At 38.3% G+C, this 27,432-nt stretch overlaps 1 protein-coding gene across 1 annotated transcript in view; it reads right to left on the bottom strand.

Annotated features, from left to right (window-relative positions):
* Positions 1–27,432, bottom strand: part of RSPH14 (radial spoke head 14 homolog) — a 76,386-nt gene that overhangs the window by 3,094 nt on the left and 45,860 nt on the right. The window lies entirely within an intron of this gene.

Raw genomic sequence — 27,432 nt, 5'->3', positions numbered from 1 at the left:
TATAATATTTCTCCCAAATTATTCTTGCTAAGAAAATACATATATACATATATATGTATATATATGTCACCTTATATCCAGCCTTTCTAACTGTTCTCAACATGAACAGATGTTAAGAGAGATTGAGATGTCATCCTTTAGAGCTAATACTTTGATTCACCACTATCATTTCTGTGGGGGAAGTCAAGGTTTTGGAAACTGTCAGCTTCCTCACACATTTCTTTGTAGTAATTCTGTCATGGGGAAATTTAAATTTTGAGCTTTCCAGCAGTCAGTACTTGCACTATCTCCAAAAGGAAATAGCATCAAAGGTAGAAAGATCATTTGCTCTGCAAGTGATGTCTTTGCTATGAGCAAATGTCTGATCTGTACCATTTCTTACCCAGTACTAAGTGAACACTGAAAGAGCGATGCCATGGGAAAGCAGAAAGCAGAACGTACTGTCCACGAGTAACTATGTGAAAACAAAATTCTCCAGCTGTCTTGTTGCTAAGACTGATTCTTCGGTTGCTAAGAGAAATGTGGCTCCTTTCAAAGTGATTCATACGTGGTTAGATAAGGAAATTTTGTGGATAAGAGTCATCAAGGTATTTTCAAATGAATCTCTGCAGTTGGGGATAAAAGGACAAGAGGGGAAGAGATTTTAACAGCCCTTGGTAGTGCATGGGAGAAATCCCTCAACTTGACAATCAGGTGATTCTAATCTAGAGGTTATTCTGTTGTACAGATTTCTGAGGTTTTGCTGACACCGAATAACTTCTTATGTTACTGCCTTATTAGGGTCAATGCTACTAATGCAAAGAAACACGTAGGGGTGATATTACAGCCTTTACTACCTGTGCTACATTTGGAGGTCAGTTGTTGTAAGAATTCAAATAAATAGTAAGGAAAACCAGATTCAGACAATTCACTCTTGAAGGCTAACGACATTCTAAACCCAAGGATTTCTCCTTGTGGCGGAAAGGCAAAGCACAAAAGGAAAGTGAAAAAATAAATGTTCTCTTTGAAGTTCTGGCTCTGTGTATTACTAGATGAGGGCAGCTGGCATTTTCATAGTAAAAAAATCCCTCAATCCTACATTTATGTCCCCTGGAGGAATGAAAAGACAAAAATTCTCAAAGATCAGCTCCTGCCCATTCATACTGTCCCAACAGAAGCATATGATAAAGGAAACCTGCGCTCTTTGTCTGGCAAAGGACTCTGTTGGAGAGGTCACTGAGAAGGAGGCAAAGCCCGCAGAGCTGACTCCATCGCCCAGCAGTTACAGGTGTTTAGATTGTAGGTTATAGGTATAGAAGGGTTATCGGTGGGTTAGACAACAGCCAGGACGGAGCTGGGAACACTCCATGCCCTACGGAGTCCCAGGCTGCAGGGAACCCACTAGCACACTGCTCCCATGGAAGCAGCTTACAGCAGTCTCCGATGGCTGTAAATCATATCCAGAGCTGGTTTGGCCACACTTCCCAATGGTCTTTCAAAATAGCCTATGAAAGACAAGATTTTTCAAATCAACTTTTAAAACTCCTCCCAAAGTTTTTCATGAAAAGAAACTATGTGGCCTGTGTGCATGAAATTGGGATACCCAGACTGCTCACACAGCCACCATGTATGCTTCTAAATTCTGGGATGCTGTGGAAATCAGTATAAAATCAAAATTTTGGAGGTACAGTTTCAGAGGAAGATTAATGAATTGGAGGTGACAGACTTATAAACTGACATCCCCTGTAGCAAGCACCTATTCATTGTAGAGTTGCTTTACCAGGTAATCTGTGATGCTTTTGAATGAAAACCACATCTGGACTACTTGACCTTCAAGTAATTTCATTCTTTCTAGGTGAGATAACACACTAAATGTAAATAAGAGTAGCAGAGAACTGAAGTTTAGACTCCATGCTCCTCCAGAGCCTTTGTGTAGCTTTAATTCACACTATACCAATCTTCCTTGGGATAGTGTCATACCATAAGCATTTCATCATATCATTTCACAAGCAGAGACATGTTCTGGCACAGAGCAGTCAGCATTCTGGCTTGAGCCCAGAGAAGACATTGCTTTCTTTAATTTAATTTCCCATCTTTCTGTTACAGCTATTGCTATAGCGTTCTGTCTACCTTTCTTGTGCTGGTAGATGTACGTTTTTCTTTCTCAGACACGTTTCCATTACTGTTTTTTGCACTTGCTTTTCAAATACTTAGTAGCCATTTTTTATCCCATCATCTTAATCTCTGTTTTTAGTTTTCTGTAATTCCCTCTTTTCCATGTCTGCCTTGCTAACTTATTTCAATTCTCTTTATCACTTTATCATCGTATTGCAGGTAAGTACTATCAACATCCAGGTTTCACCTCTTTGTGTCTGTGTCTTTCACTTACCCTCTAATATATTCAACCAGAACATTCTAGACAGGACTGCTTCCATTGGCCCTTGAGTTTATTCCTTCCAGTTAATGTTTATTGAGTTTCTTTGACTCAGTCATCCCTCATTTGTTGCATTTGCACGTCATGGCTTCTTTTGGTGCCAACCATACTATCGCACTGCAGTGCTGAGTGCAATATATACAACAAAGTCCCTTTATGTCTTTCTGTTTCAATACGCTGGTAAGATAATGTACAGAGCGTTGACTAGGATAGCTTTTATTATATTTTGTGGAGCCATTAAGTAGTAGTTATTTTGTGGTTAGAAATCCATATGTAGCCAGTGGGTGCTTATTTTGTATGAACACTTGGGCTGTTTTCATTTTTTTAAAATACGTTTTCTTTCACCCAGCCAGCTCTCTGTACCAAGAGCTTTCTTACCTACTGGTTTTGTCAAGCTGTCCTATCTGAAATGCTATCATGCTACTGAGGGAAGCTTCCCAGATATAAATATAGAAACAAAGAGAAATTGTTTGACCTTGTCAAAAGTCTCAATGGGGTGAAGAGAAAGAGGGTGGAGAGGAAAGGCCACTACCACCAACAAAAAGAGACTATCCTAACACAGAGACTGAAATTTCCAGGTGGAAATTCATCATGGTTTTCCCAGGGGAACCAAAAGGTGAGAGGTTGAGGAGTTAAAAGGGCAAAGGGAGGAGACAAAGTCAGTGGAAAGTTTTTGGAGAGTTACTTGTAAATTTGAGCAGTCTCAGATCCTTGCATCTTACTGAGCAAGCAAAGGAGGGGAAAGTAAGCTGGTGTTTCTAGCAGTCGTGTACTGAAAAATGTGGTGGCATCCGCAGGATCTTGGCTTTACATTAAAATACCACCCTCTTGGAGGTAATTTATCTATTGCAGAGAGTGTTCTAGATGCCCTGGGCATAGTGAAGTAGTAGGGCAAAATGTTTTCAAAATGCAAATAGTTACATTTGCAGCTGCATAGTTAACATCACTATCGATCTGTTTTTCTGAGAACTTGTAATCTTCCCTTGGGCTGCCTTTTATCTGAGCACTCATCTCTTCCTTCTCAGAACCCTCTGGCCACTGTCATCCTCCCTTTCCTGACTCTTTTTTTCAAAAAGGCCCAAAGAGGAGTTGCCATTTATTCTGTTCTCTCAGTATGGTTGCAGGGCATGTAAACAAATTCAATTTGGTAGAAGACAAAGGAGGAATTTATAGTACATAACAGTGGTGGTTTGTGTTTTTTGGTTTTTTGTTTGTTTGTTTTTTCAGTTACATAAATCAATTAAATCACATTACAAACCCTCTTCTTAGAAATGTCAGTTTTCAACTCAAAGCCATTAAAATGTTTGGTTTAGGATGAAGCATGTGCCTCATGCATGGCTACAAAGTGACATACAGTGTAGGTATAGTAAAATAATCTGTAAACACAGATTTTGTATGATATGAATGTTTTGTTAACACCTCAGATGTCTCTTTGGGATGTCCAGACAACTATTTGATAGGCTTAGTAACAGCATTTCTACTCAGGAAGGGGCACGCAAGGCAACGCCAAGCAGCGGCGGCCCCAGCGGGAGGACAGCTGCTGTCAGCGCACCCCGCACACGCGCTGCAGCTCGCAACCCGGAATAGCCAAACGGTCCTGGTGGAATTTCTAGACCTAGCAGCTCTCTCGCTGGCACTGCAATAATTTAGCACCATTTTAGAGGTAGCAAAGTGTTTATTAAACTAGCGAGTGCTAGCATATATTATATGCATTTAAAAATGCAGTGCTTGTATAATGTTTCCTTTCTGAATGGCAAGATGACCACAGACAATCCTGGCCCAGCAGACCTTCCTTAATAACTCCTTGTTCATGACTGTGTAAATTGAGAAGAAAAAAAAAAATTGTTAGACTCCCTGAGAAGATTTCTGAGTCATCAGTCACAAGAGCATAGTTTGAGAACCCTGTAGTAGCTAATTTAACATTAAGATTCAGCATTTTGAGTTTCAATGCTTCCAGCATTAAGGCTGTGTCAGGACATAGATTAAATATAATCCCACTATAAAACTGGGCTGCAACTTCTGTCTGGTAAGTTTGGAGCAGGAGGCAGACCATGTTAAAGGAAACAGAACTCACCTGCCTGTACCCTTCTAACTGAAGGGGAAAATTCTGTTGACATCTTTGAAAGTCTGAATATTTTCCTCTCCTTTGCAACAATAATTCTCTTGCAATGACAATTTAACAGGAGTAAACAGTAGCGTCCCAAAAGATGCCTGTGCCTACAGACAAAGAGTATCTCTTACCTGAAAGGTGGAAAATCCCTGTTTAAATGAACTGAAGAGCTACCAGGATATTTGAGAACCGAGGAAAACACTGTTGATATTGGTGTCGGACTAGAAATAGTAAACAATTCTATTTCCAACCATTTCAAATCTGTGCATTGGCTAAATGCATTTATCTTATGACAGCCCTAGGTATTTACCAGATATAAAACCACAACCTCAATAGTAGTGTCTGTTATATCCTCACTAAAAATTCAATAGCTGTAAACTTCATAAAAGCATTATGGGATCTGCTTTTGAAACCGCTGAGAATTTTTCCAATGCCAAGGATTTCAGGATGTTGTCTGAATGAAACACAAAATAGAAATTAAGGTTATAAAAATATTAAAAAGTCAGCAGTGCACTGGAGAAGTGCAGAATGTGGCTGCCTCTGGGGATCCTGTAAAAATCCAACATGTTTCCAGCATTAACAGGGAACAGGAGAGACTGGGCAGATAAACAAGAGGTTCCTAATCCTCAGTAAAGAAGGAAAGAGACTCCTGCATGTCCTGGTTTTGTTTTTAGAGTCTTTGCTTTAGCATGTGTGAAATCATAATATCACAGCACTACTGAAAATAATTAACACAGAAGCTACAACTAATACATCTGCATTAACTTGTCTATTATAATTCAGAAATCCAAGAAACATTAACTTTTTTAAAAAATGTAATTTTGTTACTAATTAAGACTCTCTGCAACCTTCTGCTTGAGAGCAATGGGTTTAACCATCTAAATCATTTATGCCCTATGAAAAGAGGAGAAAAGAGCTTAAAAATTCTTGTCCACAGAATGTCTTTTATCACAGCATCTCTAGCAACCCTGAGGATGAAAACAGTTGCCAATCTGAAAAATAAATTCTGGATTCTCATTTTGTACAAAAGTTATCTACAGGGTGAGATCAATAATTGACCAAGACAAGCACTGTGCTTCTGTCTGATGTCAGTCTCAGATCCTTCAGTGTAAAATCACCAAAACCACTATGGTGGAAATAAGGAAATATGCTCTCTGCTGTAGTAGTGTATAATCCATGAACTGTGGATTGCTGGTCATTCATATGGCATCAGAAGGCAGTCTCCAAAATGAAAGCAACTTTTCCTTCTTTTAATAAAACTGTATTCATACATTCTGATATACAAGAAAGCAAACAATCAAAATGAAGGTGAAATAGAAGTAGTAAAGTAACACTGATTTACAATGTTTTTTCCTAGCTCTAATTGTTGTCAGTCTGCTTGCTCATTGAAGTATAAGCATTGATATCTTTTGCAGTGTTTTTATTTTGCCCTTCAGAACTCTACCTGCTTTCACCTTCCATATAATTAATCTTCTTTAAGTTTTCTGAATTTTAACTTACATACAGATACACTCATGATCATCCTATATACCTAAGTGCATGAATGCATGTGCATACATATAACATGCATTCAATTGATCTTGCATTCAATACTGGTCACACAAATTAGTAAATTTCTTGCCTTTTATTTCTCTGACAAAGTACCTTTCCTTTATTCAGAGAAGGTTTTTTTATAATCATAAAAATTAAAGACTGAAAATAATGCAGGGGGTGATTTTTTTTCCTTATTCTTTTGGATGAAGACAGAAATGTCATCCTGAAATCTATTAATTTTCTCCACAGGGAAGTCTTTGCCAAAATGCATGAAAGAAGGAAAACAATCTGACATATGTACTACTTGTGCCAAAGTCCTCAGACCAGTTACTGCAGACAAAACTAAAGTGTTGAGATAACTACTCCCCAAAAGCTGAGCCTCAGCCACTGCCTTGCTACCCACTTCAGATTTTCCAGGTAAAAATTTGTTGGTTTTATCTGCTGGTTGGTAAAGGAGACATGTAGCTCTAAGATGACACTAAAAGGGATCAATGCAGCCCTGAGTCATAAGAGACTCTACAGACATTCTGCTTCCACAATTACCTGTTGTGAAATATAGCATTTACAAAAAAAGGGTGAATTTAGTGTGCAGAACACAGAGAATATGTTCGGAAGAGAATTTGGACTGGCACATTTGCAAACACCAACCTAAACGTTGGATTTTATACTTTATAACAAACATGTACATCAAGGGTGTAGAAAGTGTTAAGAATGACTGTAGCAAGTTTCAGTTACAGGGAAATTGATACTCGTAATGTGAACATGACATCAGTTTGACAAATGTTGATATGATTATTACTTACATTGTAGTATATTTTAAAGATTCTTATGGAGAAAGAGGTTTGCTCTGTCACAGAGGGTGGTGGTTAAGACGTGTGAGTGACAGCTCATTTCCTACACAGATGATTGTGTGGCTGGACAGGGTGGGAAGGAAAGAGGCAAGAAGTTGTTTAAAGTAATTCAGTGGGCCAAGGGCAGCTGTGCGAGAGCAGAGAGCTCCCTCGGAGCCGCGGAGGAGTCTGGGGGTGAATCCCAGTACTGTGGTGTCTGAAAACGCCTGCCTGTTTGGAGAGATACTCTTCAGGGCACTGTGGCAATGTGTTACACTAATAAAACTGACTTACATGCCTTTAATGTCGGAGAAACGCACAACTGCAATTTTTTGGTTTTCAGAACTTCCGTTGAGAGAATAGATTTTTTTAAAAAAATATTTTCCTCTTTTGGGCAGAAAGCAAAAAAAGATAAAGCAATATGAATGCAGTTCAAGAAATAGTTTTGTTAAATACCTTAGCTTTCTATATCTGGAAGCTATATGTGTGCAACTGGAATTCTGTATTGCAAAACAGCATTACGTAGCAAAATGACCATTATAACATTTTGGTTATCTTTAACATTCGCCTTTTGCAACTAGTGAAATAACCTCACGTGTGCTCAGAAGTAAAAGAGCAGTCATTTTTTCAGTTTTGTTCCTTAGGAGAAATATATAATTAAAATGGTGAAAATATTCCCTGAACTTCTATAGTATAACTGAATCACAGTCGATCAGAAACGGAGGTATATGAAAATTCCCTAAATAGATTTGATTATACTATTGTCAAACAATAAATAAAAATGAGATGCTTAAAGGAAGAAAATATCTAGAATACATGTCAGATACTGCAGAATTTTATCCTGAAAATTAAAATAAACTTGCTGTGAATATATGAATCATTGCACAGACTGAAAATTGAACAGGCTGAAAGACTGCAAATAGTGGTAGAAGACAACAAGAGGAGGTTAAATGGAACATTAATTCAGTCTCATTGTATTAGCACTTCTTTTTCCATTTTCTTCATTGTTAGAATGGGAGAGTTTTGGTGTTTGTGTTTGGTTGGTGGGGATTTTTTGGTGGTTTTGGTTTTTTTCTACCTTAAAAAATGACCTGACAGAAAATTTCAAAGAAGAAGAAACTGGAGAAATGGAAGTGTTGACAAATCCACCGCTTACATTTGCTGCTGTAGCAGCTGGCAAAGCTGCAGTAAGTCCATTTGACCCTACGGTTCCCAGTGCTTACGCTGGTGCCAAGACAAGCACAACTGAAAGCCTAGAGCTGATAAAACCTCTAGGAAAAGGAGAATACAGTACTACAGGTGGGTGAAATCCTTTTTGCTTCAGAAGGTCTGGTTTGGCAATCTCGTTTGAAATGAGAGCAGAATCAGCACATCTGGATTAGGGCCGCACGCCGTTGAGTGGGGCTGAGGGAAGCACAGCCCAGTTCCCACTTGCCACTCACACCTCCTGCTTTGCACATCCCATGTCTTCCATGGGAAGTCATGTTCTTGAGGAAAACTACTTTATACTACTCAATGAAAAATGCATTCTGTTCTGAATTAGGTTCTAGAATGGCGCTTTCCAGTATTTTTTTTAGTCTATAATTTATTTGCAGCAGTGAAAAATTCCTAAATCTTAATTGAATGCAAGACTGCCAAGGTTTGGGGCTGCTTTCAGGATGATTTGTTTTTTTGAAGTGCCTGCCCAGTAAATGTTGTTCGTGGGTTGAGAGCCCTGTTCCTCCAGTGAGCTGTAAATCCCAGATGCTGGCTGAAAGGCGTCTATCACAAGCAGGCACGTTTTAACAGTCTACGCGTTTTCTGCCTAGAGACACTTTCCTGAACGAGGCTCTCGAAGGGAATGAATGATGGTGTTCTTGCAAAAAGACTTTTTTCATCATTTATTTGGAAAACAACTAGTGCAGGAGGACCCAAGCCACAACAAGAGTGAAATGAACCTGTTACTTAACCTGGCCTAAAATATTAGGTCTAGCTTCTGTAAGCATGCCAGATTAAGCATAGGCACTTGAACAGTGCAGCTAATGTGCTTATCCTTAAGAACATTACATCCAGAGTATTCAACACTGCTAAACAGGAACAGAGAATCATATTTGCAACAATTCTAACAGATACCAGAAACTATTTCATCAGCTGATGGAAATTACCTCAGTTTTAATACGCTTTTAAAAGTAACATTGTTGTGAGTAAGTCTGAAAACTACATTAACTGAAAGATTTGGTAAAGTGTTTATCAATTTAATCAGTTCATTTGTTAGGTAAAGTTAGCATAATGTGCTTTACCCGTTCCATTGATTCCATTACCAAGTTAGTAAGAAAGTGCTTCAGATGGCTAAATGTAGGTTTCTAGTGTCATTTTAGTATCTTGAGGTATCGCTTGGGACTGTCAGGTGTGGCTTAAGACCTACAGGACACTTGCACATTTCCAGGGTGCAGCTGGATACTCTTGAAAGCTGAAAATGGTCCTGGAGACTTATGTCTGGAGGCTGAATTGCTTCCTAAGTCACAGCTGTTTTGTTATTTCAGTGATTTTTGCACATGACATTGACAGAGCAAAAACTTTTTAAAAAGAGGAGTAGTAAATCACAAAAACCAGCAGCCACATTTATGCATTTTCTATTAATTTATCACTGATGTAGTCATAGACCAAGCAGCCTTTTGTACAATTTTTCACCCCTCTGTTGAAAAATGCTTCACAAAAGAGGATAATGATCACTTATAACTGGCTAAAGTTACCACTTCTTGTTATCTACTTTGTACTTCATAAATGACCACCAGTTGGTAGATGGATGTATGTAGTATCTTTGTTGTTTATGTATTACAGATAAAAAATTAGCCACAGGCCTGACATGGCATAGGTGAACAGTTCTCTAAATTACTTAGACCACTCAGCAGTATTCCAAAGTTTTACAGAACTGCTCTGGCACCTAAAGTCTCCATAGTGAAGCTACCCGAATGTCCCCAGCTCTTTTTCCATAGCTTCCCAGAATTACCTTTTGTGTCCTCAAATTTTTCAGTCTTTTATTTATAAACTACCGATGTCTTATTCCTGTTAATCAGACATGACAAGGTAATAAAAGGGGCAATAACAGTGCCTGCTGAAATTGTAGCTATATCTCTTGGTTCCAACATGAAGCAGAATTATCACGTGTGTAGGATACAAGGAAATCTGAAATCAGATTTTAACATTTTTTTTCTAAGTATATATTAAAAATATATATAATTCCTTTGAGGCCCCAATTTGATACTTCTTCAGCTTGCAAGAACATCAATGACAAAACAAAAAATATTTGCAATCAATGCATTTCTTCTTTTTGTTTGTTTGTTATTGCAAAAGTTGAACAAAACCTAACTGCCTACCTGTATCCTCAAGTGGGAAAGACCTACTTTCAACTCACTGCTTCAATGAATATTTAATCATTCTTACAAAGTGGAAAACCTTCAAACAGGAAGACTGTAGGAGGGAAGAGGGTATCCCAGGAGTAACCAGTAGTCTGTTGCTCAGACCACTTTATTAGGACATCTGAAGCCGGTACTTTTTGTTTTAAAAGCTTTGATTTCCAAAAAATCCTGACCCTGTTTAATTGCATCTCCTTGGGTGTAATTCCCAAAGAATCTATGTATTTTTATCTCAAGTGATTCTGTCAGTTGTTCACACTTCACAGATCTTTTGTTGTAGACTTTACTAAATGATCCTCACTTTATTTTTGGGTTAAAGTTTGAAAGTTTGAGGGAGTTTGGTTTGGTTTTGTTTTCCCCATTCCTTTGTCCTTAATAGTGAAGAATGAGGAAAGAATACTTAAAGTCTCCTTCTTTTTTTTGAACATGTCATGGTTTAGCTCCAGCTGGCAACAAAGCACTAGGCAGCTGCTTGCTCACTGTCCCTGGTGGGATAAGGGAGAGAATCGGAAGAGTAAAAGTGGGAAAACTCGTAGGTTGAGATAAAGACAAGTTTCATAAGTAAAGCAAAAGCTGTGCACACAAACAAAGTAAAGCAAAGAATTAATTCACTGCTTCCCATAATAATGCAGCCCTTAGAGATGGGCCCTTTACAAAGAACTACGTTCCTTCATCTTACTTCATGGTACCTGTGACTTTCTTCCCATGGAGTCTCTGAAGGAGTTGGGATCCGTGTATCCATCAGAAAGTGCAGGATAAATGAGGGTGCTGTGCAAAGTTAACTGCACAAGAGAGGCAGTGTGTGTTCCAGGGCTCTCGGCGCTCCTCCAAGCAGCTCTCACCAGCTGCTGCATTTAATCCTTGTTTTTCTAAACTTGGCTTCAGTGGCACCTGCTGACTCAGCAGCTGAGCCAGTGGCTGTGAGCTGCAAAGACAGAGGGACGTAATAAAACCATAAAGGAATGGATGCGAGGCACTTAACATTTTTAAGGTTTGATTTCTTTTTAAAAATTTTTGTCTGTTGAAAAACTAGAGGAGTCCTTTCCTTCAGTTAAGTGGAGTATTAGCTGTAACTCATCATCTGGGTTCACACTCTCCAATGTCTCCCATGATTTGACCTCATAGGAAGAATAAACAGTTGATATTAAGTGAAACTCCCATTTACTTGAAGGACGTGAGAAGATAAAAAGGGTGGCATCCTGGTAGAAAGTGAATTTTCTTGCTAAACGATAAAACCAAAGGAGGTCAGGCTGATAACACCTGCTGGAAGGTGCACTCATGATTTTTTTTCCCCACAATCTCACAGTCACTGGTACAGACCAACAATATGCCAGATAGTTATAAATATCAGATCCCAGTCATCTGTACTTGATGCTATTTTAAACTCTTCCATGTGAGAAAAATGGTTAAAAATAAAAATACAGCCTTTTTCTTCTTCTCTAAATGTTCTGTTCAGTTCTTCATGCTCAAAGAGAATCACAGACCCGTCTATAAATATCTAACCCAGATCTACAATTGCTTGTTACAAAGAGGGTGTTTGGTAGAAAATTGAATGAAATACAAAATGTCTTTTATTATATTTTTATTATAGACCAGATGTGGCCTCTCAATTTACCCTCTATCATTTGGAGATGTACATTCACCAAGAACATTGCATGTGTGCATATAAATATTTTGATGTTGTCATGTTACAATAAAGGGTAATTGATTAGAAAAATCCCTATGGGATTTTCCACTTAAGAGTATGTTTCTGTTTCAGCACTATTGTCTTCAAACTAAGCATGTATGGATGTGTCTATTTTGATTGATCCCAAGCAGAAAGCAACAGTAATCAGGCAAGGATTTGGCTTCTGGTCAATGAATAGTACTGGCGAGTTGCGTGACACGTGTGCAGTTAAGGGTTCCAGTAAGCTGCATATTAGATGTTCCATCTCAACAGTCAAATGCTACTCTCTTCAAATTGAAACCTTTTCTGATATGGGAAAAAAAGCATGACCTGCCTGACATGGAAGAAGGAGCAGGAATCCAGTCAGATTGTCAAGATTCTCTCAAATTAGTTTCCTGTTTCCAGGCAAAAAAGGTAACGGAAACTATTCACTTTCAGGATGTATTTGTGTGTTTTCAGTCTATTCATGTACAAAGAACAACATTTAGAGTACCAAGCTCAATAACTATGTTTTTATATGCCATTTGCCTTTTGCATTTAATCACCCGTATATGCTATTTTGAGACATACATTTCTCTTTAAATTTCTGTGGGAGCTTAGCTACATGAAGCGCAATCAATGCATGCTGAAATTGAGAATTTCTGGATGCAGGACAGGGTGAGATTGAAGAAAACGTAGACATATCTGCTGATTTATTTCTCAGGTGAGTTGAGTTTTAACTCTGCCATTAATCAACAGCAAGCTCCTCTACTGTGGTGTTGAAATAATAACACTTAAACTTCTCAGAGAAAGACCTGTTCCATTAGTCATGCTCTGCATGCTTGTAACTCTTTCACTGACAAAATTGGATCTACAGTTAGGTGCCTCCCTCAAAACTGCAAGAAAGAAAGTGTTCTGTTGTATCAATTGAGAATACCTAAAAGTGATGGAATGTGAACGATGATCTTCCTACACAGGATGATGGTAGTTGATGCTGTTATTTCTGCCAAAGTTGGTTAATGTGTGGAAGATGCTGCTTCTCACATATAAAGTACTATATTGAAGATAGACGTAATGTGGCAGTTTCTATAGTAACTACTTGTTCTTTATGGAATAGCAGATTAAACTTGTACACCTTGTTATTGTTCTTTTATCTTATTATCTAGACGACTCAGTTACCACAGTTACAGTTTTTTATTCTATTCCCTTGCCAACAGAACTATATCAGAGATTTATGCAATTGCAATTAAAAAGTACATTTGAAAAATGAAACAGTATTAGAATTTTAAAACTGACCACTATCTGATCATATAAATGCACCAAAAGACATGTGCATATATATTGAAAGCTCAAATTTCAAAATAAAACTGTAGAGATTATATTTTTTAATTAAAGCAGGGCAAATTTATGATTTGAATATTATAATTTTGCTGGGAGAACAATGCAAGTTATGTACATGACATGTCTTTTTTAAATGCTAGGAGTTCACCAGAACAACTGTTCCAGTCTAGATGTGCTGGCGAGCTCTTCTAGAGTGAACAAGACCTAAGATTTGTTACTTATAGGAAAATTCTCATCACATGGTATACTGATTCATGGCTTTTATTTCTGTGCAGGAAAAAATATGTTGCTACATTGTGTTTTAGACTAAAACATTTCATTATTATAATTCACCTGTACTACAGTTCTGCTAATAATATCAGTACTGGAATTGATATTATTTACAGGAATGAGATGCTTTCTGCACTGTATGATGTTAGTCTTATTGTGGGAAAGAGTGTATTCTGTTTGTGTCTGAAAATCTCTATTACTATCTCAAGCAAAAGTGTATCATTAACAAATCATGTTTACAAAATTAGCAGTGCAGGGAGAAATCACAGCTATTCGATCAGAGCTGCATATTCAGCAATGTGACTAGTATGGTAGTATGACCAAAAGGAAAAAGACATTAGAAAAAAAGTAAAATATAAATAGGGTAAATCCATTAATGACATAAAAAGAAAATTATACTCATTAATTTGCTGCAGCTTTTTTGATGTACCGAGACACAAATGCAACAGACAGGAAAAGAGAAAGGCAGAAACGGAAAAGCAGAAGAAAATAAATGCACAGTAGTGACAGCAATTGAATGGTGATGGAAAAAGTAGAATGGAAACAGTAAATTCCATGTAACTAAAGAAACTGGTTTCTCCCCCTTTACCCTTGATTGCATCATTCTAACGTTTATGTGACTTGTCCCTCTGCTTCATTGGTCCCCTAAAATATGCATTGCGAAATTAATCATAAAAATCATAATCCTGACAGAGCCAGGAACTGCACTGCTGCAGAGAACATGGAACTGCTCAGTCGGTCCAGGAAGATAAATGCATTTGTGCAGAGGCAAAGCCCCTAGCGCAGGGAAGCGGAACACGTATGAACACGCGTGTTATGTAACGCGGGAGCGCAGCACCGCGAACCAGCCGAGGAAAAAAGCCCCAAACCCGCCCGGCAACGCTCAGCTCCGTATGCGCCACGGAGCCGCCGGGAGCCGGGGCGGGGGGGCTGCGGGGCCCGGCCGCCCCCGGGCAGGAGCCGCCCCCCGGGCAGGAGCCGCCGCCGGCCCCGGAGCCGCCCGCCCGCCGCCGCCGCCGCCGCCGCCCCGCCCGCGGTGCCCCCGCCGTTGGCTTGGAAACGGGCTGGCAGCCTCCGCCTCCTCCTCCGGAGCCAGCCCCGCTCCCCCTGCCCGGCTCCCGGCCACACCGCGGAGCACCTCCCTGGCTCCCGCGGGGCCGCCAGACAAGGGTTTCCGTCACTGCCTCGAAAAAAAGCTGGTTTTTTACAGATTTTATTTCCTAGGGAGAAAATGAGCAAGGGCAGGGTTTTTCTCCTGCCGAGACTGTGGGGCTAGTGTCTGCGGTCGCCGTGTGTCTGCTCGCTGCAAATCATAGATGCTGATGTGAAGAAGGGCCAAAGCAGAGAGGAGAAGCATCAGTGGATGCGAGCGGTTGTACCGATGGACTGAGGAGGTGGAGGCTGCCTGCCTGGTGCTGAAGAGGTGAGTGAAATATTCTGCATTTCTTTTTCTCTTAAATCAGTTTAGCGTGTACTTCCAAAATAAAAATTGACTTCTTACGCAAGAAAAAACAGATGTCATTTTGGAACAACAAGCTATGATTTTGGTGGATAAGAAAAGATGAGTGTCACTGTGAGGTAGAAATATTTCGCTGTGTATAGAGAAAAAATAGTAAGGGGATACAGGCTGCTGATACAGTGAAAATGACCTTCTCAGGGGATACTGGCCTTCCATCAGCTGCTGCTTCAGCTTGATCCTTTTTTTACAAAATTAAGTCATCTTCCTTTCCTTGCCTGGATTGTAACCCATTAATACCCAATACCAGAGCCTTACTAGGGTCCGTTGCGTTCTCTTAATGATTCAGAAAGATAATCCATTAGATTCCGCCTGTTGGGAGAAGAACCTCCACGCTACGTAGCACCTCCTCCCAGGGAAATGCAGACTGGCTAACGTTCTGTCAGAAAAGGCTCTTAGCTGCTGAATTTCAGTAAAAAATCCTCCCTGAACAGTCACATCTGCTCATTCTAAGGATGCGTGGCTCTGCGGAGCTGGGATGCTCTACCTCTTCGTATGTGCTCATGCATGTGAAGGAACAGGGAGGTTTTGTTATATCAATCTGCACCTGTGGACGGCTCCTATCTGCAGCTGTGAACCACAAGTTTTTTGATATCTTTGCATTTGCATCTTGGGTGAGTGATTCATACACACAACTCCCAACCCTTCACTGTTAGCTGAGGGAGTTACAGACAAATGTATGTCAGTTTAATTTCTGCTGATAGTACTGAGCTGGTTTTGGCTGTTTCACTGTAGAAGCTGTTTAATGTGTGTTCTTGCGGTATTTATTCTGGAGGCTACTGACTGAGGCTATCTCAACATTTTCCTGTGCAACATTTGAGAAAAATTCACTAGTTTTCCTTTCAGCATTTCTTTATATCCATTTACTCATACTTTTAGACCCACAATTTGATTTTTATTTGGCTCCATATTTCGCGCCATTGTGGGTCACACCCTTTGGGTGGCTGTCAAAATTTCATCTACAAAGGTTACAACAGCAGATCAGGTAGAAAAACACAGTACTGTGAACATCTACTTGTGGATCACGAAGGAGTAAAGATGAGTATGTATTTCGTGCTTCCTTAGGGGAGATTGTGACTTTATGGATATAGACATTTGAAGTCTGAGCTGATGGCTTAGGTGCTGTTATAGGCAGAAATAGTGGGTTTTCTTCAACAGGGCACTTATTTGCTAGCTGAGGAGATATAGCTCTGCAGGACAGAGAGCTTTTTGCCGTTAACTTGGCTGTCTCCATCAAATCCTTTGGTTGGAAGCTATCATGCAAAAAGCACAGATCCCTGCCCTTGGATAGAGGACATTATTGCAGGATAGTGCTATATGTATAGAAGAATGAAGTTCCAGTCTTCAAGAAGGCAGTGACAGGTGCAATCGAAAGAAAACATCTTTGTTATATGGCACATTTAACAGAAAATCTCTTTATATCACCTATTACCCAAGCACTGACTTGCATTTTCAAAGAAGAATCGCACTTCTGTGTGCATATGCAGGCTTATCAGGAATGAAAAGCAGATTAATTCTGTGTAAGGCCCTGGAGATTTTATTCTGCCAATAGACCTTAGAGACATGAATAAGCTCCGCATGCTACATAAAGAATGCTACACCTCCCTCTGAGGATGATGTGCCTGTCACTTCATTGACCACTGGTGAACAGAGTTAAATGACTCTTCTGGAGGTATTACCTGGAATTTAGTGAGCGTTCCGTACAGCTCAGTGTTTCAGCTACAGGGCTTTGCTTTGAATTTAACCATGCTAATCTAAAACTAACCAGCCAGGTAGTCCTGAAGGACTGAAGTGAAAGTCTGCTGGGTATCTCAGTTCAGATTACACATTGATGGAATGAGGTACGTTAACATTAAGAAACCTACATAGAACCAGAAACCAGAAGTTTGGCCCTTCTTAAGGAATCTACCTGCTGAGCAGTGGGGAATGGGATAAGTAGAGGGATAACAGAAAATTCAGTAGACAATAAAAGCTTAAATCCTTAAATGGTGAAGTCAGCTCTTCCTCTCCAGCTTAAGCAGATAAGGATTTTGACAGCAGATAGTGTCTTGGTTGGTACGCAGTGATGAGGCAATAAAAGGGAATGGTCTTTTTCTCTCTCCTCTCCATTAATTAAAGAAAAATACTCCCAATTCCTTTGGGTTAAATCACAGTAATTACACTTATTTCAGAAGAGATTCTCCAGATCTATGTAACTGAAAATGAGAGTTGAATCTGACTATTTCTGGTTAAAGTTTTGGTCCTGCTTCACAGGAGTCACTGGAAGTTTTGCCACTAATTTCAGTGGGCAAGAGCCCAGGCTCAATACGAGTACATGTAGTTTCACTGATCGGGTTCTCCCATGCCCTCTAGGAACAACGTTGACCAGTTTTACAGCTGATTTCAGTGAGGTCACAGTCTCAATGACAAATTCAGTAACTCTGTACTTGCATCATAAATTCTAATTTGTAAATTATCAGTGATTTTAGTCATATTCTTTTTACCGTGAAAATCGTAGTGTTATTCCTACAGATGCTGTGAAGGTTGACGTTGCCCACCTTTGGCAGTAACAGCTTACTACACAAGCAATTAACTATTTTATCTAAGAGAACTTCTAAACCAAAGCCGTTCACAATCAAGATATTGTCACACTTAGATAAAACTGTATTATTTATACTTGGTGATAAAAATTGTCCTGTTTTTATTAAAAAATGTTAAGTTTTGTTCCTTGTGATCTCCAAAGCATCCAGAATAAATCCACATCCTTTAACAGTTAAAACAGATTCTCTTCAGTCTACTCGAGGGGAGAATTTGACTTATGCTTTGTATGTTATATTCAAAGTTCACGTTTTTATTAAACTTTTCAGAATCCAAGAGTGGTGATTAAGAGGTCCAAATTTCAACTACAATATTGATGAATGAATAATCACAAAAGGGAAAAACTAGACTGATTCAAAATAACTAATACTGATTCTCCATATCCCTGGCAATTTAAGGTATGTGGAATACACAACATGACAGAAGGGCCTTCATTTCTGTGTTACCTAGACTTCAAACATTTGTTACTATTAAATACATTTATAATCACAGCTAACAAAACATATGGCAAAATTTCAGAAGGCAACAGTTTCCACGTGTGGGGTTTTTTTTTTCTGTAGCTGCACCTGTGGTGCAGCAGAAACTCAGCTCCCCCAGAACGACATTTTATTTAGTACTGGACATCCAACGTATCATTAAGAACATGGTTTTACCCACCAAATCCTATTTTTCCTCTCCCCTTGTTTTCCCTTTAAGCACCTAATACCAGAGGGCTGTTTCTCCTCTGGATTGCTAAGTCATCACATCAAAAAGACAAGTGTGATAACATTTCCAGACAATTCTATGTTACAGAAAAAGCCTGTGAAATTAGAAGTGAACTTGCTAGCCAATAGAAAAAGAGGCAAATTTGAAAAACTGAATTCAAATTCTAAGTATGCATTTTGCCCACATACATGAACGATAATGACCAGGAAGAGAATAATCGTTTTTTAGGAACAACAACTTGTTCATCTGATATTTTTATAGCAGATTTATTAAATAGTAATTCCATGGACTTGAAAGTCGGGAGGAATAATTCTCATAGTTTTTAGATACTTATAACACGGACGTGTACAGATGGAGTAGTTGTTAAGGCTTCCCTTACAGTTGATGGAGAGAAAAAGAGATTCCTACAATGCAATTAATCAGACCAGTTTTTGAGCACTATCTTGGGCTGAGCTGAACCGACCTCTGGGTTTCCCTGTTTCCCTGCACTGCCTGTGACGGGAGCACTGGGTGACACGCTCAGGGGTAGCCAGCTACATGCACATGATAAATCTGGACTCTTACTGTCTATATTGTAATATTGAACTAATCTTAACTAGTTAATTATGAAGATAGTTTCATGGTTCACCATAAATATTTGTAAGTAACAATACAGTTGCTACTCCCTACTTACCAACCCTGTTTTCTTTGATAATAACTAAGCTAGCACACTGGTTTCTTCCTCTGAATTTGTCTGAACAATGGTATTGTATTGTGGAGGCAAGACTTCACTAAAACAGCACAAGTAATCCAAATCTCTTATGTAGTTCTTCCTAATACTCTCGGCAGTATTCTAGCATACAATCCCAATGTGTTCCTACCCTTATTTTGCGTGTCTGCTTTCTGTATTTTCAAACCTTATCAAGACAATGTGGGATAACTGTCTTTATTTTCACAAACCACACAAATGCAAATACAGTTAGACAGCATATCAAGTGTTGATGCACAAATACATTTGACACAGTTGTGTTGTGAAAGGTAAAATCACAATTCAACTGAAATGTAATCAATTCTAATGAAAGTGTCATGGCATAGTAACAAAACCACAGCTGGACGTTTAGCTCTGAGGGGGATTGCTGATTAGATGGGGTATGCACCTGTTATTATACTTCTTCCTTTAAAAGAGAAATATATGTGTGATTCGAAAGGATACTTTTTATCGAAGGGACAATCCTTTTGAAAATAATACAATTTGAGTTATTAGGTTGGGGATTTTGTAAATAAAAAGTTTCTTCTCTGGATATTTACCAGCCCAAGTCATATAATCCAAGTATTTGGAATGTATTAACAAAATATTATTTCATTTGGATAGATAATATCCATTTATACATATATGTGAATTAGAGTGGTTTTTTTTCAGTTTAGATATCTTATGAGGAAAGGAAATCCAGGATATTAGCTGGTGACCTTCTCTAGTGTTTATGCAATGGAAGAGGATTCAAACCAATACTACATAAATGTTTTTTCTATATCATTTAAAGCACTAGAATCCACCAGTAAATTAATGCATATGATGCTAACCAAATCCATTCTAAACTAAAATATACCAGAATAAACACTGTTGCACTGGAGCACTTTTCTGTACTGCCATCAAGTAAACAGTGTCCCACAAAATACCTTTGTTGCAAGTGGTCCTGGCAGGAAGATTTCCTCTCAAGATGCCTTTCTGTGCCAGGCCTTCTAAATTTGGCAGAGTCAGGGTGCTATAAGAGAAGCCATTTTGTAGCAGGCAGATATTTGTGTATTCTTACAATTCCTAAGAATCTACTGAGCTTTCATTTCGTATTGCTCAGTAATGGTAGAATCTCACCTTAATCAGTCATTTCAGAGATATGTTTTTAACCTCTTTTTCAATCCATTTATGTCCACAAACATAAACTTACCTTAATTTGTAATTCATTGACATTTATGTTGGTATTTCAACTTCTAAGGCTAGCCTACTTCAAATTTGAACAATTGTTATATTATCATATTGTTTCTGTTCCCTGACTAGATGTGCATAAGTCCTCTGATTATGTTTCCTGCTGTGAATGTTCCCAAAAGCAAATCTGAACTTTGCCTCATGACTGCAATTACACAGGTGTGTCAAGTTTGCTTTTTGCAAGTATGCTCACAAAAAGAAATAGAATACTGAAGACTTCATGTAATTTTTTTAAGTTACAGGAATAAATTATTGCCTACTAATTTCCACAATGTATTAATTCAAGGGATTAGCAATTGTTGGTTTAAATGTAGCAAGATTTTAGGCTGACGTGCACATCAACGCATACTATTTTATCAGTACAATATTATTTGATTTCACAGGTCAAGGAAATATATAGTGGTCTAAACAAATTAAAGTATCAGGTACCAACATCAACAAGAGGTAGGAATCTGTGACTTCTAACACTGTAAGTTACAATTCTCTATTTTCCCCAATAGGACTGATTGTACCCTGGAGTCCTGAACAGTGCAATTCTATGTAACAGAAGTTAAAACACTGGTAAAGTAATAACCTACCACATAGACAAAGAACTACATTATTGGTTCTGCTATGGTTCCATTCTCTGCCAGTGCAAGCGGGTTGTAAACTAAAATTAAATGTTTGCAGAGGATATTAACCAGGGCTGTAACGAGAGAAGCCTCTCTCCTCATTGTGTTGTTGGCCTAGCAACTCTGCCCTTTTTTCCCTGCTTCTGCCATCAAGGAAACCAAGAACAGCCACTGATATTGTGGCCTCTTGGGATCACACCTGGCAACTATTTTAATCCATGCTGAGATTTGGGCAGCTCCAACCTGACTCTACAACGAAGGCTGGATCACAAAAAAAACCATTTCTCCCTATTTAGATCTTAAACATCAGATCCCCTACTCAGATCAAGGCTACGAGTGTCTGAGTTTCGCTGTTTTTTTTGACTAATTAATGTTGCTTTGCTAGTTGTGTCATCCGATACTGGAAAGCAATGAACCCCACATAGAAAATACTACAATTTCATAATGTGGAAATCATGCAGGCATGATAATTTCTGTAAGAATTGATCCGAAAGAAAGGGGCGATGCCTATTATAGCAGAAGTATGCTTTCAAGGAGAAGATGGGCACACAGTCTGTGGACTTAATTGACAAATGATGGGAGAACTCAGTGAGCAGGACAGGCACCTTCCTTCTTACTTCTCTGAGTAGTTCTACTAATAATATTATCTTACTTTGAGAGAATTTCAGCCAAGTGAAAGTCAAGTGAGTACAAAGACAGTAAGGTACTTTCTGCATATCCTATAATCTACATTGCTTCTATACTTTTCCACCAGTAAGAATCAAATGGAAAAGGCTGAGCTAATAGAAGTCTATAGTACTCGTTAAAAAAGATAATAAAGATGGACAAGCAGTTAACAATTACCCTGTATCACCTATAGGACTGCCTTTGAAGTACAAGAAAAAACCCTTCTCAAGAAAACGTCTCTATTTAGATGTTTAAAAAGTAATCTTCGTTGGTATTATCAGGACAGTGGCCAATTGGAAAAGGCAAGAATTCTTGTTCTTTTCCATTAATGAGAAAGCACAGGTCATTGTGAAAACCAACAGAGTTCCCGTTCCATACCCAGCCTGTGACTCTGAACTAAAGAGTTTTTATTAGGCTAGAGATGCCTCCCTACGTTATTCTGAATGGGATTGCCCGAATGGGCTGACTGGAGACAAGTGATAAGCTTGGTTGTTGGTATAAAGAAAGGCTAAATTTGATTAAAATCCTGAAAGAACGGAGGAACTCCTGTTGATAGTACAACTTGTTATTCCTCACTGAAAATAACTTGGTAGTGAAAGAACTGAGACACTTTCCTTCTTGCTGTAAAATTGTTATTGAATAACATTGTCTGTTGATCATAACTAATTAAAATGGAATTAATAGTGTAGCACCTTATATGGGCAGCAAAATATTACAGAATAACACTAGGCAAATATCTTAATTATTTCAAAAAGTATGTTTAAAAATAAAATTGGATCTTGCTTTGTCTACATTTGCATTTAGTTTCTACATGTCAGAGTAAATTATATAGAGAAATTAACCTGGTTTCATATATTTTATTGTGAAACATGAAAATATTAGTAGAGAGAATTTTGAATGTATGATTGTCTTGACAAAATACAGTATTTAGGTATCTTCGTACAGCATCTTGTTCTTGGTGTTGCATTTCTCCAAATATAGGTAGTCTGTGCTTAATCAAAGCTTATCTATATTACTGTAATTTGGATTTTGGATACTTTCTATTTTCATGATTCATCTGTCAAGAATTTTTCATAGAACTAATCAAAAGCTTACATAAACAAGTCAATTCAATACATTAATAAAGTGCTTGTAAACATTTTTTTAAAGGAGGCCAGATGGAATGCTGTCAATCTATGCAGCACTGTTACTATTCAGCTGTGAGATATGATGTGCAAATGGAATTTTTCTTAGACATGTTGATTATTATCTATCTTTACCTCCATTGTGAAGATTTCTATTTGATGGAGTTATATGAAGACCATATCAATCTCATTGTTTACTTGGTGTCTGCATCTGTCTTGTCAGAATCATCAATTATAGATTCCATATTTTCTAGGATGTACTTTAAAAGGATACCTGTTTTTCAGAGTTATCTAGTTATAAAATCCATATGAAATACTATTTTTCACTACAAATCATTTCTTCAGCTCATGTTAGGATTGGTCAGAGGCAAGTAGAGATGAACAGAATATAAACAGTAGAGGTCAAGATAAAAATATTTCAGAAAATAATGTAGGTGAGCAGAATTTCTAGGATTTGGCTCTTTCTTTTAACTTTCACAAAAGCCTGGAGTAATGTCACCCTTACGGATGAGCTCCCTCCTGCAACCAACAAAAGAGATGGGAAGGGTCCGTTAAAATTATTTTTGTACAGGGCACCCATTTACACTACTGAATGGCAGACCTAAGAATCTTAAATAGAAACCAAAATTGTACCTCATTCTTAAGAACTGGAAAAAATAAGGTCTCAGAATAGTCAAGGAGAAGCAATCAGTATTATGATGGCAATCCACTGGTTTGTTCTGCTATTGCTGTGCCACTCCTGTGTCTTTAAAAGAGCAAAACTCCTTAAAACTTTTACTGGATGTTTCCCTAATGGATGGAGTCTTCAGTGGGCAGAGATGATACAAACAGTTTGCTTTATTCCTCCTGAAGTGTTTAGTGCAAAATATACCTTGGGAGGAGGAGACTGGTAGTAAGTATGTCAGTGGCATTGTATGTTAATGGTATTGCTGCCAGCTGGAAGAAACTGAAACAAAACTCGAATTGATTTAAGGTGGGTTGGGCTGAAAGCTAAGTCAGCTGCGAGCTCTTCAACTGTTGCTTTCATCTGTGCTTTTGGGAGGGCTGGGAAGACATCTCATCGGGCATTTTCCTAGAGCTGAGAGGTAAGACATTTTATATTCCGTGTGTTTTGGAATGTCTGTAGCTTTTTGGGTTGATATTAGATAGTGAGTGATTTTTTTTAATGCTAAGATACATCCTGTGGGGATTTTTTTCATCCTTGTGGCAATAAAGATGCAAAAGCTGTTTAAAAGTTATAGATAGCATTAGGAGGTAGTACCCTTGTCACCTGTTCTTAGTTATGATACTGACTCCAATACCTCAATTTAAAAGCCTTGAGGTATGCTGTAACTGAACCAAAACATAACAAAACCTACGCTTTTAAGCACAATTATCCTGGAAGAAGAAATGGTGTGATACCAGTGGTATTCTGAGATCACTGCAAATGCAGGACCTCTCACCTCACCCCTACTACCTGAGTAATCTGAACGGTCTCAGAGGTGTCCTTGAACTCTTTTTAATAAAGTTTTCAAGATAAATTATTGTTCTTCTGTGCACTGTGGATATTTGCCCTCACTGGGTAAATCTGCTTTGTGAGTTCAGGGTGAATTTGGAAGCTGCTATCTGTCCAGCTCTAACAGCTTTTGTGCTGTTTTGACCTAATATGCCTTGCTGAGAAATTTGTGCATGACCTTTCCACTGGGGTATGGATGCATTCTGAGTAACCTCCAGCCATATATATTATTTCTTATTCTAGGTCTGTGCCTGTTTCTCATAATTGTTTTTACAACAGTATTGATGGTAGATTTTTAGTGAGCAAAAAGAAATAAAATGATACGTTGTCAGCTTTTTTTTCTGCATATCTCGTGTGTGAAATGCAGAATGCTAACTAGAATAGTCAGGAATCTGGTGCTTTTTATCAGTGGTAAAATTTCAGCTTTACATGCCATCTTGATAGTAGGATACAGTGTTACCATAAATAAATTTTTCTGGTAATACTAGAAATAAGAAATGAATAGCTAAGGATCCATTGCTGAATAATGAATAAACTAAAGGCTCGATTAACACCCTTCAGCTTTAAGATAATTTTAGTGCCACAGCTATTTGAGTCAAGAAGAGATGTCACTGAGTGTAAAAAGAACAAAAGAGCAACCATTTCAAATGCTGCTGTTAAACCCGTGCTAAACCGTGGTTATAATCATACATTTGTCTGGTTGGTGAAAACTCACTTAAGCTCTTAGGACTACCTGATGCAGAAAAACCTGCAAAATTAATTTTTATTACTATTAACAGTAGCAGTAGATCATGTATGTAATATCATAAGTCAAGCTATCTGTTCTCAATATTTGATTCAAGAGCCTACTTCAAATAGAATAGGGAAACTTTTCTGACCTCAACATAGGAGAAGTTGTACAATAAGAGAGACAGATTATTTGCAGATAAAATTTAAGGTCTAAAAGAACTTGTAAAAATGTTGTCACAGGTTTTAGTAAAAATACAGAAGTTGTGGTTGCATGGTTAAGGAGTTTGCAGGACTACAGGGGGAAAAAATGTAAGGGAGAAAAAATCTTAATGCTTAAAATGTCTTATATACAACAAAAATTTGAATAGGAGTAGTAATTACACTCTTCCCTTGCTCTCCACACGCACACAAGTACTAGCAGTGTTCATAGAATGGGTTGGGTTGGAAGGGACCTTTAAAGGTCATTGAGTCCAACCTCTCTGCAGTGAGCAGGGACACCTTCAACTAGATCAGGGTGCTAATAGAAAACCAAAATAATCATTAGTATGTATTACAAAATTTGGAGCTACTCCTGTTAATACTAATAGTACAGTTACTGACTCACAGCTGAAAAAATATCCAATCACTTTCTTTCTTGATGTTTTGGTTTATCTCTAGTAACTGAAATAAATCCATCTATCATTTATATGTTTCAGATTGGGGAAAAATAACTATTTACCGACATGTGTGAGACTGAAAAATAAAAACTTTACACGGCCAAATCTAAGTGATGGCACTCCTGCGTAAATACTCAGATTAAAAATCCATGCAAGCTTCCTCAAAAGATGGACTTACGTTTACCAGCTGATTTTGTTACCTATGCACTTTAAAAATAATGAATATTAACCAATATGTAATACTGTTTGGGTCTTGTTATAGACAAAAAGATATTCTTAGAAGGCTATGAAAGCAATCTGTGATACTGACAAATCATCATGACTAGGTTGTCATAGTATGACTCAAAATCTGTGCGGTCAAATTTGGCTTCTCGTCTTATAAGGTTGGCTAGAGCTATGAACAAACATACACAGTGAATACTGTCGGAAGCCAGGCTTGGAACATGGGCATGTAGGGAAGAAATTAATCTTAAAACACAATTATACTGATCGTGCTTCGGTACTTAGTAATACAGTAATGATGAGATCATATAAAAATGGGGAGCTGAAAGTTAGACCATTCAATTTCATGTCTATTCTTAACAAAAGTTTTCATCTGTAGATATTCATCTACAAGAGTATGAATCATGCACTCAATACTGAATTTTCATCAGTAAAACTGTCTACGTTGCTGGCCTTTAGGTATCTTGCTTGCAATGTTTTTAAATACATTATGTTTATTCTAATCCTGTTCACAACTGGATACAGGCTCATTTCAAAACCCACTGAAGTCAAGTGAAGACTTCCCTTTATGGTAAGCAGATCACGACCATAGCACTTTACAGGTTTTGGTGGGGTGTTTTTTTTTATTTTTCTCTTAAACAATGACAGTGGTATTTATTCTGCTGAGGAAGTCCTATGAGTACGCTCACCCAAAGTGTTGTTTATCACAGGCTGCCGTTTCACTGTAGCTACTTAAGCAGAGCTCCTCCAGCTCATATTGCAATGTCCTTTAGTGCCAAGTAGGAATATTATTGATCTCAGTAGAAAAAACAAGGTTGAACAAAAGGAAAAACCTAACATTATTTAAGAGACTCAAACTCTCCAAAGCATGAGTGGTGAAAAACACACAGACAATATTGCTAGAGATGCTTGCACTGCTGCTCTAACTGCTTTCTCTGGAAAAATTAGGCCTTCGGTCTGTCCAGATAGTTAAACCTGCACCTTCTCTCACTTCATCCGCAACCAACTTGCTTATGTATTAAAAAAGACATTTTTAAAGTCTGATGAAAGTAATTAACCACGGCGGTGTTCTCTAATGTTTGATATATGTTTAACACAGCAAGCTTGTTCTAATCCTGCTGGTTAAAGCCCGCACAAAGCCACTCGGATTCCTCTGGCTGGTGGTGGTGGGTGTGTAAGCGCAGGAAGGGCAGCGGGGTGGGGAAGGTGAGCAGCCCTGAACGGAGGGGCTGCACAAAATCCCAGCAGCTGCTAAGCCTGGACAAGGATGTGAGGTTCTTAATGGGAGCAGCAATTTGTGTTTTGGTTTTTGTTTGTGGGTGGATGGTTGGTTGGTTGTTTTTTAGAGGAGGGTTGTTGGCAAAGTGAAAATGATAGCTAAAGAAGTTGATGCATCAGGATACCAAAGGCCTTTTTGCTTTATTGTGAGTGAAAAAGAGCTAACTTTATGTAGGTCTGTACAGAACTTCATCTAGATTGCAGAATATTGTAAAAAAAAGTATTAGCTTAGCTTTTGAAACCAGGAGCTAATTAGCTGCGGTACAATGCTGTACTTAAATGTTTCTGGTTGTGGAGTTACGTGTTGTGAAGTAGCTCTGGTTTTTGGATTGGGCCCAAAGCAATTTCATATCAAA

This window comes from Caloenas nicobarica, chromosome 16, assembly GCF_036013445.1.
Source record: "Caloenas nicobarica isolate bCalNic1 chromosome 16, bCalNic1.hap1, whole genome shotgun sequence".
NCBI lineage: Eukaryota > Metazoa > Chordata > Aves > Columbiformes > Columbidae > Caloenas > Caloenas nicobarica.
The sequence above is the reverse complement of the archived record's forward strand: the minus strand, read 5'-3'. Positions and strand labels throughout refer to the sequence as shown.